At 38.7% G+C, this 13965-nt stretch overlaps 1 protein-coding gene across 2 annotated transcripts in view; it reads right to left on the bottom strand.

Annotated features, from left to right (window-relative positions):
- The window catches only part of LOC105225748 (uncharacterized), a 357778-nt gene extending 349515 nt beyond the window's left edge, over positions 1–8263 (bottom strand). For both annotated transcript variants that reach the window (XM_049449564.1, XM_049449565.1), the window contains exon 1: positions 6880–8263. The gene's annotated coding sequence lies outside the window, so the exon portion shown is untranslated. The remainder of the gene's footprint in view (positions 1–6879) is intronic.
- Positions 8264–13965: the final 5702 nt, after the last annotated feature.

Genomic DNA, 13965 nt, shown 5'->3' with positions numbered 1-13965 from the left:
GCAAACTGCAAAGCTGATCATCTTCCTAGGAGGAATAGGATCTCTGCACGCTTTTTGCGATGCACGACTGGATGGTGGGGCCTCATTTGAAGTCGGTAAGTGTTGATCAGCTACCAGCAACGATGAAGTCACAAGGTCCTTACTGGCCAAAGTAAATCGCAAAAGTAAAAGGTCTAGTGAGCTCTTTGCATTTGGCAAAAGTTCACTTTTCAATAGTTGCAAGATTTCTAATTAACCACTATCCGTTGAAGATTCATTGAGTGAAAATTTTACCGGATTTCTATTGAATAAACTGTTTGGAAGAAAATGATATAGAATCAGCTTCCACTTCCTTCTTGAATGCTCCGCTCAGATCAAGGAAAAAATACTTTGAATGCAATGCTATTAGATATCCCGGTAAAATAGCGAAAATATAAGTAAAACTCTGCCACGCAGATGATATCACTGTCCTGTGATCAAAGCTGAATGGTAATTACCCAGCTCGACTCATAGAACGGCCTTTGAAATCTCCGCCAAATGGAGGGTCAGAGAAAATAGAAATCAGTATATTAACAAAAACGAAAAAAGCTTCGCAATTCAATCTTCCTTTCTTAATGAGATGAACTGCTGTACCCTTGAGCTCTTTCAAATATAATCCTATATAAAAAACTGATGTGGAGAGAACACATTAAGAGCAGGGCTTCCAAAGGCTCTCGAATGTGGAATTTTGGCAGTACAGTCATTTCTGTTGCTCGAAAGTGGGGTTTACGACCCCATATGCTCTATTGACAAGTGTCCTCCTCCTGATACTAACATATCATACAGTAGTATAGTGGATGACGTTATCGAAAAAGTACCGTATTAAATATGGAACAGGTGCTGCGAGCCTGCTTAACTTGCTGGGGATTATAGTCACAATTAAACCTTCATAAATAAGGCTCTGGAAGTTATCCTCGACCAATACATATTAAGGCTATGCTTACGATCAACTTGCATATGATTTTAGAACAATTAGGCCAATCTCAGTATCAGGCAACATCCTTGAACTTGTTAATGAACTCGAGCTAAATTTTTGGTACTACCGACAAAATGAGATCCATGAGAAGTTAAACACAGCGTTCATTTACCAGTAGACAAGAATGGACCAATGAGTATATAATCGCTTACGGATCACTGAGCGAAGAGGAACAGCGTTTAATTTCTGTAGTAATCCATACACATGTGGATAACAAAAGGTGCAAAGTAGTCTTCTGCTATAACCACAAGTCCCTAAACCTCCTAGTGGATTGTTAAGCGGTAACTAAGGCTATTGGTAGTTCCCATACTAAGCCTCATTGCGTTAGATTATATAAACAGGTAATAATTAAACTTTCAGGATGAAACAAAATATACTCTAACTTAAGAGACATTGACCAGCTGGAGTGGAAAGAATCAGCTTTCTTACCAAATCCACTCAGTTTTTGGATAAGGTTTAATCCCCTCGAGAGCACAATGGGATTAATGATGGCCGAGATAGATATTTACGTATAAAATAATTGAGGTTTTGCACTGCGACACATAGCCTCTCCTACATATATATCACATATGGTCACAAAAGTGCAGCACTCTGAATAATTCCAGGAGCTCATGTGATTCCTGTCTATGTAGATGGAACCTAGGACATTGAGCATGATTTTACAAATTGCTGGGCAATCTAAAAACAGGTTTTCTAGAGTTTCCTGTTCCTTGTCACCAAATCGGCAGTCTGCGCAAGAGACTGTGCCCTGTATAAAGCGCTACAAAGAGACGGAATTTTGCAGTCTGGCGCTCATGCGCGGCCCTTTTCAACTAACCAACTAAATAAAACGACAAAACAAATTAGGCTCAAAGTGCTTTGTGAAGATTTAATATATAACTACAGGAGTTTTTAACTGGCCTCACAAACGACTGTAACTAACACACTAAATGCGACCCCTTAAGAAAGTGGGGATCACCAAATGATATGGTAGAAATTTTTCCTTGTTCCAACAGAATAATTTCTTCACTTGGGAGAGATTATTGGGGAACAAATCATAAATAAACAAAACACAAATATTTTATATGAATCTAACACGTCATTATGTGACTTTTGTTCCTAGTCTCTAAAACCTCTGAAATAATTTTAAACTTTATGAGTCCCAAAGTGATTGATGAAAAACTTTTAGCTCTTTAGATATATACGAGTATGTATGTATGTTTTTCCACATTTAGAAATCGTGAAGTTTAGTCAGTCAGCTGGAAAAACTAAACCTGCTTATTGGAATTCATCGAAAAAAAAAAAACTCGTTAGGTTACATGGACTACGGATTGACTGGAGTTGAGCAAGTGTCGTCAAAAATTGTGCAAATCAATTTTTTTTGGATGGATTACCAGTTTTTGCAGATGCATAACAAACAGTTTTATTAACTTTTGCTTCAGAAGAAATTGTATATGAAACTTTACTAGCACTTACTTAATATCATTATAGTATTTAAGCTTATAAAATCGCGTTTTTGCTTTGTACACCAAAAATAAAGTTTCAGTGATTATATAAATGGGGAAAATTGCCAAAATTAAGTAAGTTTGTATATTATTTACATAAGCTGAAAGCTTTACTCATTTCATTTTAACGCCATTGCGAAAATGTTTTGAATAACATAGTTGATAACGGCAACGTAACTGATAGTCATAATATGCTGCCGAGTTCCAATTAGTGCGCCAACAAGTGTACAAGATTATTATTTTGATATGAATAATTTTTTCTTGACACTTTACAGCGAATTTGATATTTCAACGGCAGATAATAAATTAAATATGCAAAAACATGAGTTTGAAAAAGTTTGCCTTTATTTCGGCGCGGTGTCGACATTACCGCAGAAAAAACGCATAAACAGTGACTAATATTAAAAAAAGCATATATTTGTATTATTTCATACCTGTCCATCAAATTTATTCAATCAAAGCTTGAATGCAATCAAAATCTGTTTTTAATTAAATATAATACACAATAGTTGCTCTATTTGAAGCTCAGTGTTGTGTGCGTAATCAAGTCTGCTGCAAAGTTGCATACATTTTTTGCCACATTACTGTTGCATCACAACCCTGAAACTCGCATGTTGCATGCTATGTTAGCATGGCATAATAAAGAGGAGTTCTATTTAGTGTTGCAACAATTAAAAATTCATTGGGAAATGCCGCAACTTCCGTCAAGCGTAACTTTAGCATTAAATATTTTTTAATAATGAGATAGCAAACGGTTAATAAACTATTTGCAGTAATAACTTGCATAACGCATTATTTTTTGCGCTCAATTTGCTATTATTATTGGTTTGCCGTTTGTGTATTATTCACAAATTTTGCATGCCACTTATTTCAATTTATTTATTTATAATTATTTGTATTGCTTTATTAAATATTTATGTTATAATTAACATATGTGTAAAGTTAGTTTAGCGCTATAGCTAAGTTTAAAGTTCATTTGAAATAATATTTAAAATTTTAATTTATAAGATTATGTTTCACATAGACCCATATATGTTTAATTCATTAGAATTGTATGTAATGATTTTTCATAATTTTGTATTATTATTATTTTTAAACCTTTATTGTTTCATAACATTATTAAAATTACAGGATTGGCAGCAGCTGCTTTTCATAACCTCAAATACGCTTAATAAATTCCACCTGGCCTCGACAGTTTGTTGTTTAACTTTCCTTGGAACCAGACCTTACTAAGCACACTTTGAAATTACACCTTCCTGTTTCTCATGCTTATAGAACAACCACAGTTTTGTAACTCTGTTATACTCCTCACTTGCCTCTGATCTTTCACTGACTACTGTCGAGTATGAATGAATGGGAACAAAACTGGGTTAAACTGAGGTTTAAATGTTTCAAATTGCACAACAATGTTTCTTCAGAACGGAAGTCAGCACAATATGCTAAATTATTATGTTCCAGTTCCAAAAAATGAAAGATATAAAACCTATGAAATTATGCTGTTCACTTCAGTAAAATATCAAAGACCAATCTTCTTCGAATAGTTTTAGAGATGGATTGAAGAATTTCCAAAATTTGGGGTTAAATTCACTTAAGGGTTTATATGGGTTTCCTCGGATAAAACACAGAGTTTTTTCAACAGTTTTTCTCATGATCGTCTACAGTGATCATCCACAGTAAAAAAAATACGTGTTTCAGTTAGACCTTAACTTAGGACTTGGGCGAAGAAAAAAACTGAAAATTGGATTTTTGGCAGACAAGTTTACAAAAAAAAATTAAAATTTCAGTGAAAATTTCGAGGCATTTTTTCAAATAGCTGTATCAAAAAAATCTTGGTCCAAGTCTTGAAGAATTGTATCTCAGAGACCTGTATAAAATTTCATGAAAATCTACTTCAAGAACACAGTTTCGATAAAAACGAGTTTAGGCGTACTTAAGCCGGCTAGCCTCGAGCGCACAAGTTTCAAAGACTATATCTCCGAAACTATTACTCGGATCAATTTGAAGATTTAAGACAATATTCTAAAGGCTAAAAAATCGATTTTTTGAAATCCGTACACCAATGTAACCCCTTAAATGACTGGTTTAATAAACAATTACAGCTAAAGTCGGCATCTTTTCCACACAATGACTTTTTAAGCGATACACTGTTCGGTACAATTTTTTTATTTGAAATTCTTGTGCTTTTAAAATGTGCTAGAAATGTGTTTCGAGGCCATCTCTTTGAGATAAAGGAAACAACGAGCGTTGTTTCTTATGGTAATAATAATAATCGATCACCTATGTTGCGGAAGATAATATCTGGAATATGATATTCAAATAAATGTTCAAAGTTTGATTAAGAATCGGTCCTAGATATATTGCATATATTGCATTTTTATTATAGAAAAATAATCTTGTTAGAAATCACAGCGGACAGATTATTAGCAAACAGTAATCAAATAAAAGTGAACGCTGAGCTGGGTTTCTTTCCACCAATTTAGGATGCTGTGAGCGACGAACAAGATAAGAGGTTCCATCAAATCTTTTCCTTAATAGAGAAGCGCTATCAAGGGAAATGGAGCGCAGGAATGATAGCAGATTATTGTTGGAGAATTAAAAGAGACCTTTCTGAAGCCACATATTCACCAAAATTATGATTTTTTTCATATTAAGGATTGTAAAACTACCATAATTCATACGTAATGTGTTTTCATGAAATTTTGTTATTTTGTTGTTATAATTAAACAGTTTCTAAACATTTTGAATTAAAAAAAAATATTAAGCAATACTTTCTCTTTAACAATTTTTCAAAGTTTTTCGTTCTCATATGGTTGTTTAGTGGCCCTAGTCTTCTTCTTTACTGGCGTAGACACCGCTTACGCGATTATAGCCGAGTTAACAGCAAGGCTGTCATTTAGTTGTCATTGGTACTGTTTTTACGTGGTGGGTCCCAAACCCAGCACACAACATGCGGAGTTTCGCCTTCTCACTTTAGCTCGCCTTCAAACGGATGTTCTTAGGCTACCCAGAGGATACTTGGTCAAAGATCGGAAGTCGTGAGCTGCTTGAGTCATATGTAAAAGAATCGTTTCTGGCCACTCCCAAGTGAATGGCGATCAGAGAACTTTCCTCACTTGCGTGAACTTCTACACATGACTCCATCCTCCAAAGTACATTCAAAATTTCATATAAATTTTCATATGACACAAAAAAATTAAAAATTTTTTTTATAGCGTAATTATTTTTATTTTTAGATTTGCCAAATAAGTTGAGGGTAAATTGCAAATTTATTTATTCCCTTTAGATATTTTTTTTCAATAATTTTATTATCAGTTTCGTAATAAATATTGCATTGTAAATATATTAAAAACCAGGAGTTAAGAATTCGATTACATTTTTCTATAATAACCCCTATTAATTACTTATCTGTACAACACAAAACAACAAACACTCAAACATTTGACATGAAAACCATAAAAAGCCCGTGTTGCACGTAACTTCAGCTGAATAATTAAAAATAATTACTCGCAAAGTTTATCGGCCGCCAGTTCAGAAGCTAACTACCAAACGCCGATGCTACATATACAAACATACTACATCTACACACACATACAAACCTGCCACAATTATGCGCGGCATGCGTACCGGTCGCGGCGCATAGCATTTGCATGGCAAGCAGCTCACCGTTAGCCGTTAGCGCTTATCACACGTTACTCGACTGTAAATTCTCCAAATGTAGGAGGCAAGCATACAAGCCAAATGAACAGACACACAACGGCCTAGCACTATGCAACATTAGCGCCATCTCAGATACCAACAAACACTTCAACGCATCATAAATCCGCAAAGTAAAGCTTCTTACAACCACACACACATTCAGACACAGAAATGAGCGCAAATTGCGTGCCACCAATTACCTTTAGCAAAATATTTTATTTAGCAACGAAATTGCTTTGCCACACAACACGACTGACTGTTGTTTGTTTTTACTGTATATGTACATATGTCTGTATCTATGTCTGTCTGTAGGAAGAGCACCACAACGTACGCAATGAAATTCCCCTCCAAAAAATATATGTTTGTACAAAAAACAATTGCGAGAAAACCAGCTGACGCTGTAAATTATTTTACACTCAACTGGCAGGAGTTGGAGAAAAGGGCAGCAACAACAAAAATAACAACGTCGATTGTTTATGTTTATGCGCGCGTGGAAAAAGTGTAAGAGCAAATGGCATTACATTGAAAGAAAATTAAAATGTTCGCTTGCCACACGCGGCACAGACAATACAGAGGCCAGAGATAGCTGCACACGGCAGAGGTAAAACCCACGTAAAGAGCTGCGTTGCTACGAATTGCGAGCGCGCACTCACCTACACACGTAAATAAATAACAAACAAGCTAGATAAAATAAAAAAGACTTACCCGGAAAGTAGAGTCAGTGGCGCACAAGCAACGCGCTATTTACATAGCCAGCGCCGCGCTGCGACCGCGGTACTTGCCTCCGCGCTTGTGGCTTTCTAATCCGCACACGTTCAACGGTGATATTTTACGAGAAGCACAACGGGCACAAACACACACCGAAGCAGTAAGTAGTAAGCCAGCAGGCGAGCTAACTCAATGCGGCACAACTTGAGTGTCCTTTAGCAGCACGTTGCACGCGTTTGATGGCGTTGTAAGCAAGTGTAGTGGACGCAATGGGAGCGCAGATAGGTTGTCTTTAGTACGTGTCGGTATGCCAGTCAGGTGTCGCAGTGAGTATATCAAACATTTTACGAGCAGCCACTGTCACTACGCGCTTCACTAAGGTATTTCTGTATTGCTTGTGTGTATGTGTGTTTCTTGCCGAGAGAGAATTATGTGACACTATAGTATATTACGCGTAATGGCAGCAACAATGGCTTGTAGCGCTATGGAAATTAGGATTGAAAATCACTTAGATTATTTATGTAAATATTCACAAAACACGCGCGCATAACAGCGAACGTACAAAACGTAGGCGCGCGGCCAACAGACCCTCAAGTAGCGCGTCAGCGTCGAGATACAACCAAAACAAGCGCGTCAATAAAAGTTTACTCCACCAGCGTTGACAGAACGGCGGTATGAGAGACTAATACACGCACACGCTTACACTAGCGCAAAGGCAGAGAATTGCACTTGTAACGTGTGCTGGCTAAGCCGGCTGCTTGCCACACGCAATGAACGCGAACGAAACTTGTTTTGCAAAAGTAAGCGCTATAAATTCATGGAAAGTTACAATAATTGCACATGCGCTGCTGGCCCAGCAAGAGCACCAACAACTAATTGCCACATAAACGTGCCACAAACAATTGCTTAGTACACAGGCAACTGGATAACTAATAATGGCTGTCACTTATTGGATTCACACTTCTTTCTTACCAAACATATACGTTGAGCGCAGTTCAATTGTTGCAAAAATATTGCACAATATTCACCGTACTACTAGTAAAAAATCTTGTATGTCACAATAATGCCACCAAATCTCACGTAATGAGGACGCGTACATAATGTGGGCCAAGCACTAGCGCCGCAACGAAATAACCACTGAAAAGTCGAGCGCACGACGTTGGGAAATATGTATTTTGCACGTGCAACACATCAAACCGAACCGAACCGAACCGCACAAAAGTTCCTTTGAGACTGACTGGCAAGTCGTTAGCCGAATACCGTAACGCGTGTTTCAGTTTCATTTTTAGTAGCAGCACATCGTGTGACGATTGGGACACAGCAGCAGTAACAGCAGCATTCGGCAAAGCCAAATAGTAGCAGCGGCGCCAACAACAGTCGTCACAGCAGCGCAAAACGCTAACAGCGCTAATAGCGTCGCTAGTGGCAGCGGCAGCATGGACAACACCCGAGCAATAGCATTCGTTTGATTTGTAACCAACACGACAGCAGCATGAACGGCCAGCATCATCACAGCTCACCCAATTTGGCAATAACGGCAAAGCGATGCTGTGACGGAAGTTGGTGTTGACGTCGCACACGATGTTCCACTGCGCTGTGTGTGCCTTCGTGTGCGCTGAGCAAGGGCACTGAGCGCAATTGGTGAAACGTGTGCAACGAAACCGAAACCAACAGCAGCAACAGCAGAAGTGGCAACGAAGTAAACTCGTCGTCCACGTTCGTTTGCAGCTCGTGGGAGCGCCGGATGCTGACACTGGGTTGCTGGCTTTAGCGACACTACGCGTGATGAGCGGAAGTTTGCGCTACGTGAGAGTGCAACTTCTCTTTGACACATATTTCCGTTTACCGTTTGCCGGTGCAGGCAAAGTGAGCTGAGTATTTGCTCTCAGTGCAGCATAGCGGGTACAAAGTGGTAAAGGAACGGTAGTTTTGAATTTATATTTTGAATCAGCACATATATTAAGTTTGTCGATTATCAAATTTATTAATTAATAATTAAAAATTGCTTTGTTGTACTAAATATAAATAAGATAAAAGTTTGAATTTAGTTTTTGCGTAAATTCTTTTGGTTTCAGTGTCCCGTAAAGTAACATTACTATGGTCTTGCGATTGAGGGATAAGACCTGATTATAACTGGATGCATAAGAACCTCAGAACTAAACTCTCGAAACATCTGACGAATCACTTTGGATGTGTGTTTCCTGGCGGAGTTCTCAGGGAACACAGACCAGTCCGCTTTCTTCTCATAGTGGTCAAACCTGGTTACTTCTGTGCGGTCTCTTACTGCAGTCATTCTAATTGAGGACAAAACAAGTCCGTATTAAGAGTTTTGCCGTGCAAGAAAATAGCTCGTAGTAGATTATTGTTGTTGTAACGGTTATATAGTCCCCGTTTGGGTGGTAAGGTTCAGATAAGTTGTCATACAACGGTAGTTCTAAGAAAAGTGCTACTTCGACGTGGTTAGATCATAGCGAGAGGGGTTTCATATGTGTAAAGTTAGCTGGGCATGTAAATGGGTGGTTAGTGTCATGCGGGACCCGATGCATGCTGAACATATATTTGATATTTCCGGGTCGATTATGGATAAGTAGGAATTTAATTTGATACAGTATCCATAACCAAGCTGCGCAAGGATCATTCTCGATTATCGAGGCAACTCGAATTCGTCATCCGTAATGGGTCTGAAGTTGGTTGCGTACGTAGTTTGGTCGGTGTGTTGTCATATGTCGTCAATATAGTTAAGAAAGGACCTCCTGATGCTCCTAAGAGGCGGTTCCGCTCCAAGCAGGAGACTGCAGGGATGTTTTTTACGAAAACTGTCTGGAAAGGAGTTCTCTCTGCTCCCTTACTGGGAGCATATAGGCCTCACTGTGCAGATGCTCGATAGAAGATATCAAAAGGCATCCCGTTATTGTCTGGAGTGCAGGGTTCTGACATGTCTGAATCCTTCTCGTTTGCGCTGCACTGCATCCACTGCATAGTGGATTATTCTCTGTGAGTTGTTCCAAACACATATCAATACCTATGTGAAATAAATGTCGGCTGGGTCACCGTGAGCGCCGGTTCCTGAGTATTTTTAATTGCAAATAATTCTTGAAAATTAACCCTTTCCTAATTATTAAAACACAATTAAAACTAATAAAAATTAAAAAAATGCTAAAAAAATGCTTTTGAAATGGTGAATATGGTCACGAGCCAGTTTTTTTAGACCGCCTACAACAACTGCTAATTTTTAATTTTTTTTTATTTTTTTTTGTATTCTTACAAGGTTAATTAATAACTATTAAAAAAAAATTGTAAAATCATTAATTGCCTTTCTTTCGAATTTTCAAAAATTAAATTTATGCTTCTAGACTAAAATACACCTTTGATTATTAAGATTAGAGCAATAAATAATAATGCCGCAAGAAAAATATCTACCAAGCAGCCACCAAAATTTTAAAATTAAAACCCATTGGCAGCTCTAAACAACGAACTCAAGACCTTACTCACTACAAGCCGTCACAATTGTTTGTGGCCTAACAAAATACCGAAATAGCAAAGCCATCGGCGCTTCCAACCAAATAGTCGCGAATGAAACGGCAAAGAAGACACTTTCGTTATCAGCATAAGAAGAGATGATTTTCACAATTGCATGGCACAATAACAATAAAAGTGGCCAATACGCACAGTACGCAACACACAAGCGGAACGAAATGGGAACGGAACGGAATGGGAAAGAGCAACGGAATGCGCTGTATCAATGTGCGCTGTTTTAGGCGCGCAGCGTCGCGACAAACACTTGATTTCGCTGCTACTGTTGTCGTTGTTCCTGTTAATGCTGCTATTGTTGCATTTGTTGTTGCACTAAAGCAAACACAAACGATGAGAGTAAATTACGAAAATTCTTTGATTTGCTTTTGCCATTACTCATTGCAGCAATTGTTATTGCTGTTGTTGCTGGTGCTGACGTGTCTACGGCTGCTGTTATACCTAACGGTGCTGGCGCTGGGAAGAACGCGCTCGCCAAACTCGTTGTTGTGCAAGCAAGCTGATGCTGTATTTGTTTTCGTTGATGAAGCTAGATTTACTACTTATTATTTTTGTTGCCACAGCCGCTGTTTGTGGCAATTGTTGTTGCTGCTGCTGCTGTTGCTGTTTTTGCTTTGTTACTTATTTTCTTGTTTACACTCCACGCATTTGGTGAAGATATTAAAAGGAAGTAGATTTGCTAAGCGATAATTGCGGATTGGCGCACACGCGGGTGGTGGCAGCGGCAACGGTAAATGAGCGAGTTGAACGTCAGTGTGGTGAGTGTATGTACGTGTGTACCATATATAACTGAGTGCTTGCGTTTGTGGCCAAGCCATTGTCCGTTGGAAAAACTTTTAATTGTTGTTTACGTGTGAGAAAAATGCAAACAATGAAATGGATAATGCCGTGGCAAAGAAGAGGTGCAAAAAGAAGTGGAAAAATACAGTTGCACGCATACTTATAAGTAAAGGGGGTAGTATGGTGAAAGGAGTACAAAACTTGCAGAAAAATTGTATTTCATTTTCATTAATACAATTGTAGGGGAGCACACACACCCGGGCAGACAACGGTGTTTTCGCAAATACACACACACATGCAAGCATTGAAAAATAATGTACGTATAAACTGAGGTGCGGTTAGAGGATTTTATTTTGCTTTCTTTATACCCCTTTAAACAAAAGTATATTTTTGGCAATCATTTTTACAAAAAAATTTAAATTTGGGTTGAAATTGTTCGACATTTTTATACCCTCAACATGCGCTATCTGGATGAGAAACAGCAAAAGTCATGTGTAAGACAGTAGATCGGAATTCCTAAAATTCCTACTAGCACTCGATACAAGAGACTGGAGGAGCATGATCGGAATACTAACTGGCCATTGTCTGGTGGGGACACACGCTGACAGAATGAAGCTGACCGATCTAGAAGATTCCAGAAAATGTCTAGAGCAATGCACCAGGGAAACAATGGAGCAATGGTGCCCTTGCCCTGCATTGGTGACGATAGTGTGGCCACAGAGTCTACTGAAATTTGCATCAACTGCTGACATCCTAAAGAACGACTATTCCTCATGCACTTAATAACTGAACTCCATACGTGGCTCACTGACCTACCAAACTTACCTAACCTAACTCAGACCCTCATATTACATTAAGTTTGCCACAATGTTCGTAACACCCAAAAGAAAACCTCGGAGCCCTTTTGGGGCGAGTTGAGTAGATTTATTCATAACCGTCTGTCTTTCTGTCAAACCAGTATTTCTGTTTTTAATATATCGATCTGAAATTTTACACATGTGCTTTTCTGCTCAGATTAGGTTACGTTGGATGGCTGATCAATGACCGCATGGAGTCATTTGTGATGCCATAGAAAACAAGAACTCCTCTGTACGAACTATAAATTAGCAAAAAGCTTATTAGCCAAAAGAAATTTGCACAGGCGTTTAATTTCCATTGCACTTCGCAGCAACCTCGGCCTGAAAGACACCACAATAGTCAGGAAGTCTGAAACTGGAGTTGATACATAGAGAGCTCCCGACAGTAGACCCCTCCACCAACCTTTTTCCCAAGCTTTGACCCATCCATGAAGAAGCTCACTGCCCCTCTCCTTAACGACTTTTTCTCAACCACAATTCCCTCGCCGCTTTGTGGGTAGAGAAGAAGCCAGCAGAGTTCGGTTGGGCGACACCATGATCCAAATGATGTGGTATGAAGTCAAAGTGAGTGAGGATCTCCGAGTGTCCAAACGCGTGTTCTTTTAGGAACCCACAATCTCCGAGTCTGATAGCTACTTTCACAGCTATACCTCTTCCGGCGATGTACATGTGCAAGATGTGCAGGATAGCGTTAAGCACCTCGTTTGGAGTGTTCCTTAGTGTACCTCACATGCCGATCAACGCCACCCGTTGAATGCTTTCGAGTTTCTGCGAAATTGTAGTATTTTCTAAAGCTCTCCACTACATAAAGACTCCATAGAACATAATGGTCTTGCTTAAGATGCCGTAGAGCCAAAGGCCCACTTTTTATGATATACCCCACCGTTTGTCAATGGTAGAGGCTACAGCAGTACAAGACCATCGATGCCTTTTTTGCCCTCTCTCCGATATTCGGCTTCCAATTTTGTCATACAAAATGATCTGGCAAAATCAAGGCCTAGTACAAAAAAGTTTTTTTCTTTTCTTGAAAAGATATCTTCATGAGGTTTAACATAGATTAATTATTAACACTAACAGCGTTACAGCTCCTGTAAAAATTGTTCAAACCCGATCACAATACCAAATAGCTGCCACACGGACTGTCCGATCAAAAGTAAGGAAAACTCCTTTTTGCAATTAAGCAATCAAAAATCAAACCTGTAAAGGGTATTAGAGCTTCGATTCAGCCGCAGTTACCCTTCGACTTATTTTTATTATGTTTTGTGCTTTTGAAATAATGCGCAACGTTGTTATTGTGTCACGCATACCACTTGTGCATTCACACTTAAAATATAGATAGCAATTTTTTAATTTCATGCCACACAAAGGAGCTGCTGCACACACTACTAAACTTGCTCACACAAATGCCACATTTTAAAACTGTATAAACACAAATAAATAGTTGAACAATGCTAAGTGTGAGAATGAGAATTAGTCGTGTTGCACGTGTTGCAATCAAGGCGTTTCGACACATAATTGCATTGCGCTGCAAATACGTAAATGAGTAGTCAAGCGTATACACACACTCACACACACAAACGTATATTAAATGACAATATAATGCACTTGTGTTCTTTTCCCAACAACAACAGCAACAGCATATAATAATTGAGGCAACAATGAAGCAAAATATAGTATAAGTGAGTGACAACAAAGCGCCAAAGCAGATATTCTCGACTGCTTTCAACAAAGTTATGCGGCATAAAACAACAGTGTTGCATGCAACTGCGTCAAATTAGTGAAAGTGTTGACGCATGTGTGGCAAGCAATTATGATGATGATGCGAGAGCGTGTGCACATAAAAAGAAATTAGTCTTCATAATAAGACGAGCAGCAGTCTAGGAAGATGTGGCTTTTAACCGCAAGGTGAAAAAGG

The sequence above is a fragment of the Bactrocera dorsalis genome, chromosome 2, assembly GCF_023373825.1.
Source record: "Bactrocera dorsalis isolate Fly_Bdor chromosome 2, ASM2337382v1, whole genome shotgun sequence".
Lineage (NCBI taxonomy): Eukaryota > Metazoa > Arthropoda > Insecta > Diptera > Tephritidae > Bactrocera > Bactrocera dorsalis.
This window is presented reverse-complemented; position numbering and strand designations above follow the sequence as displayed.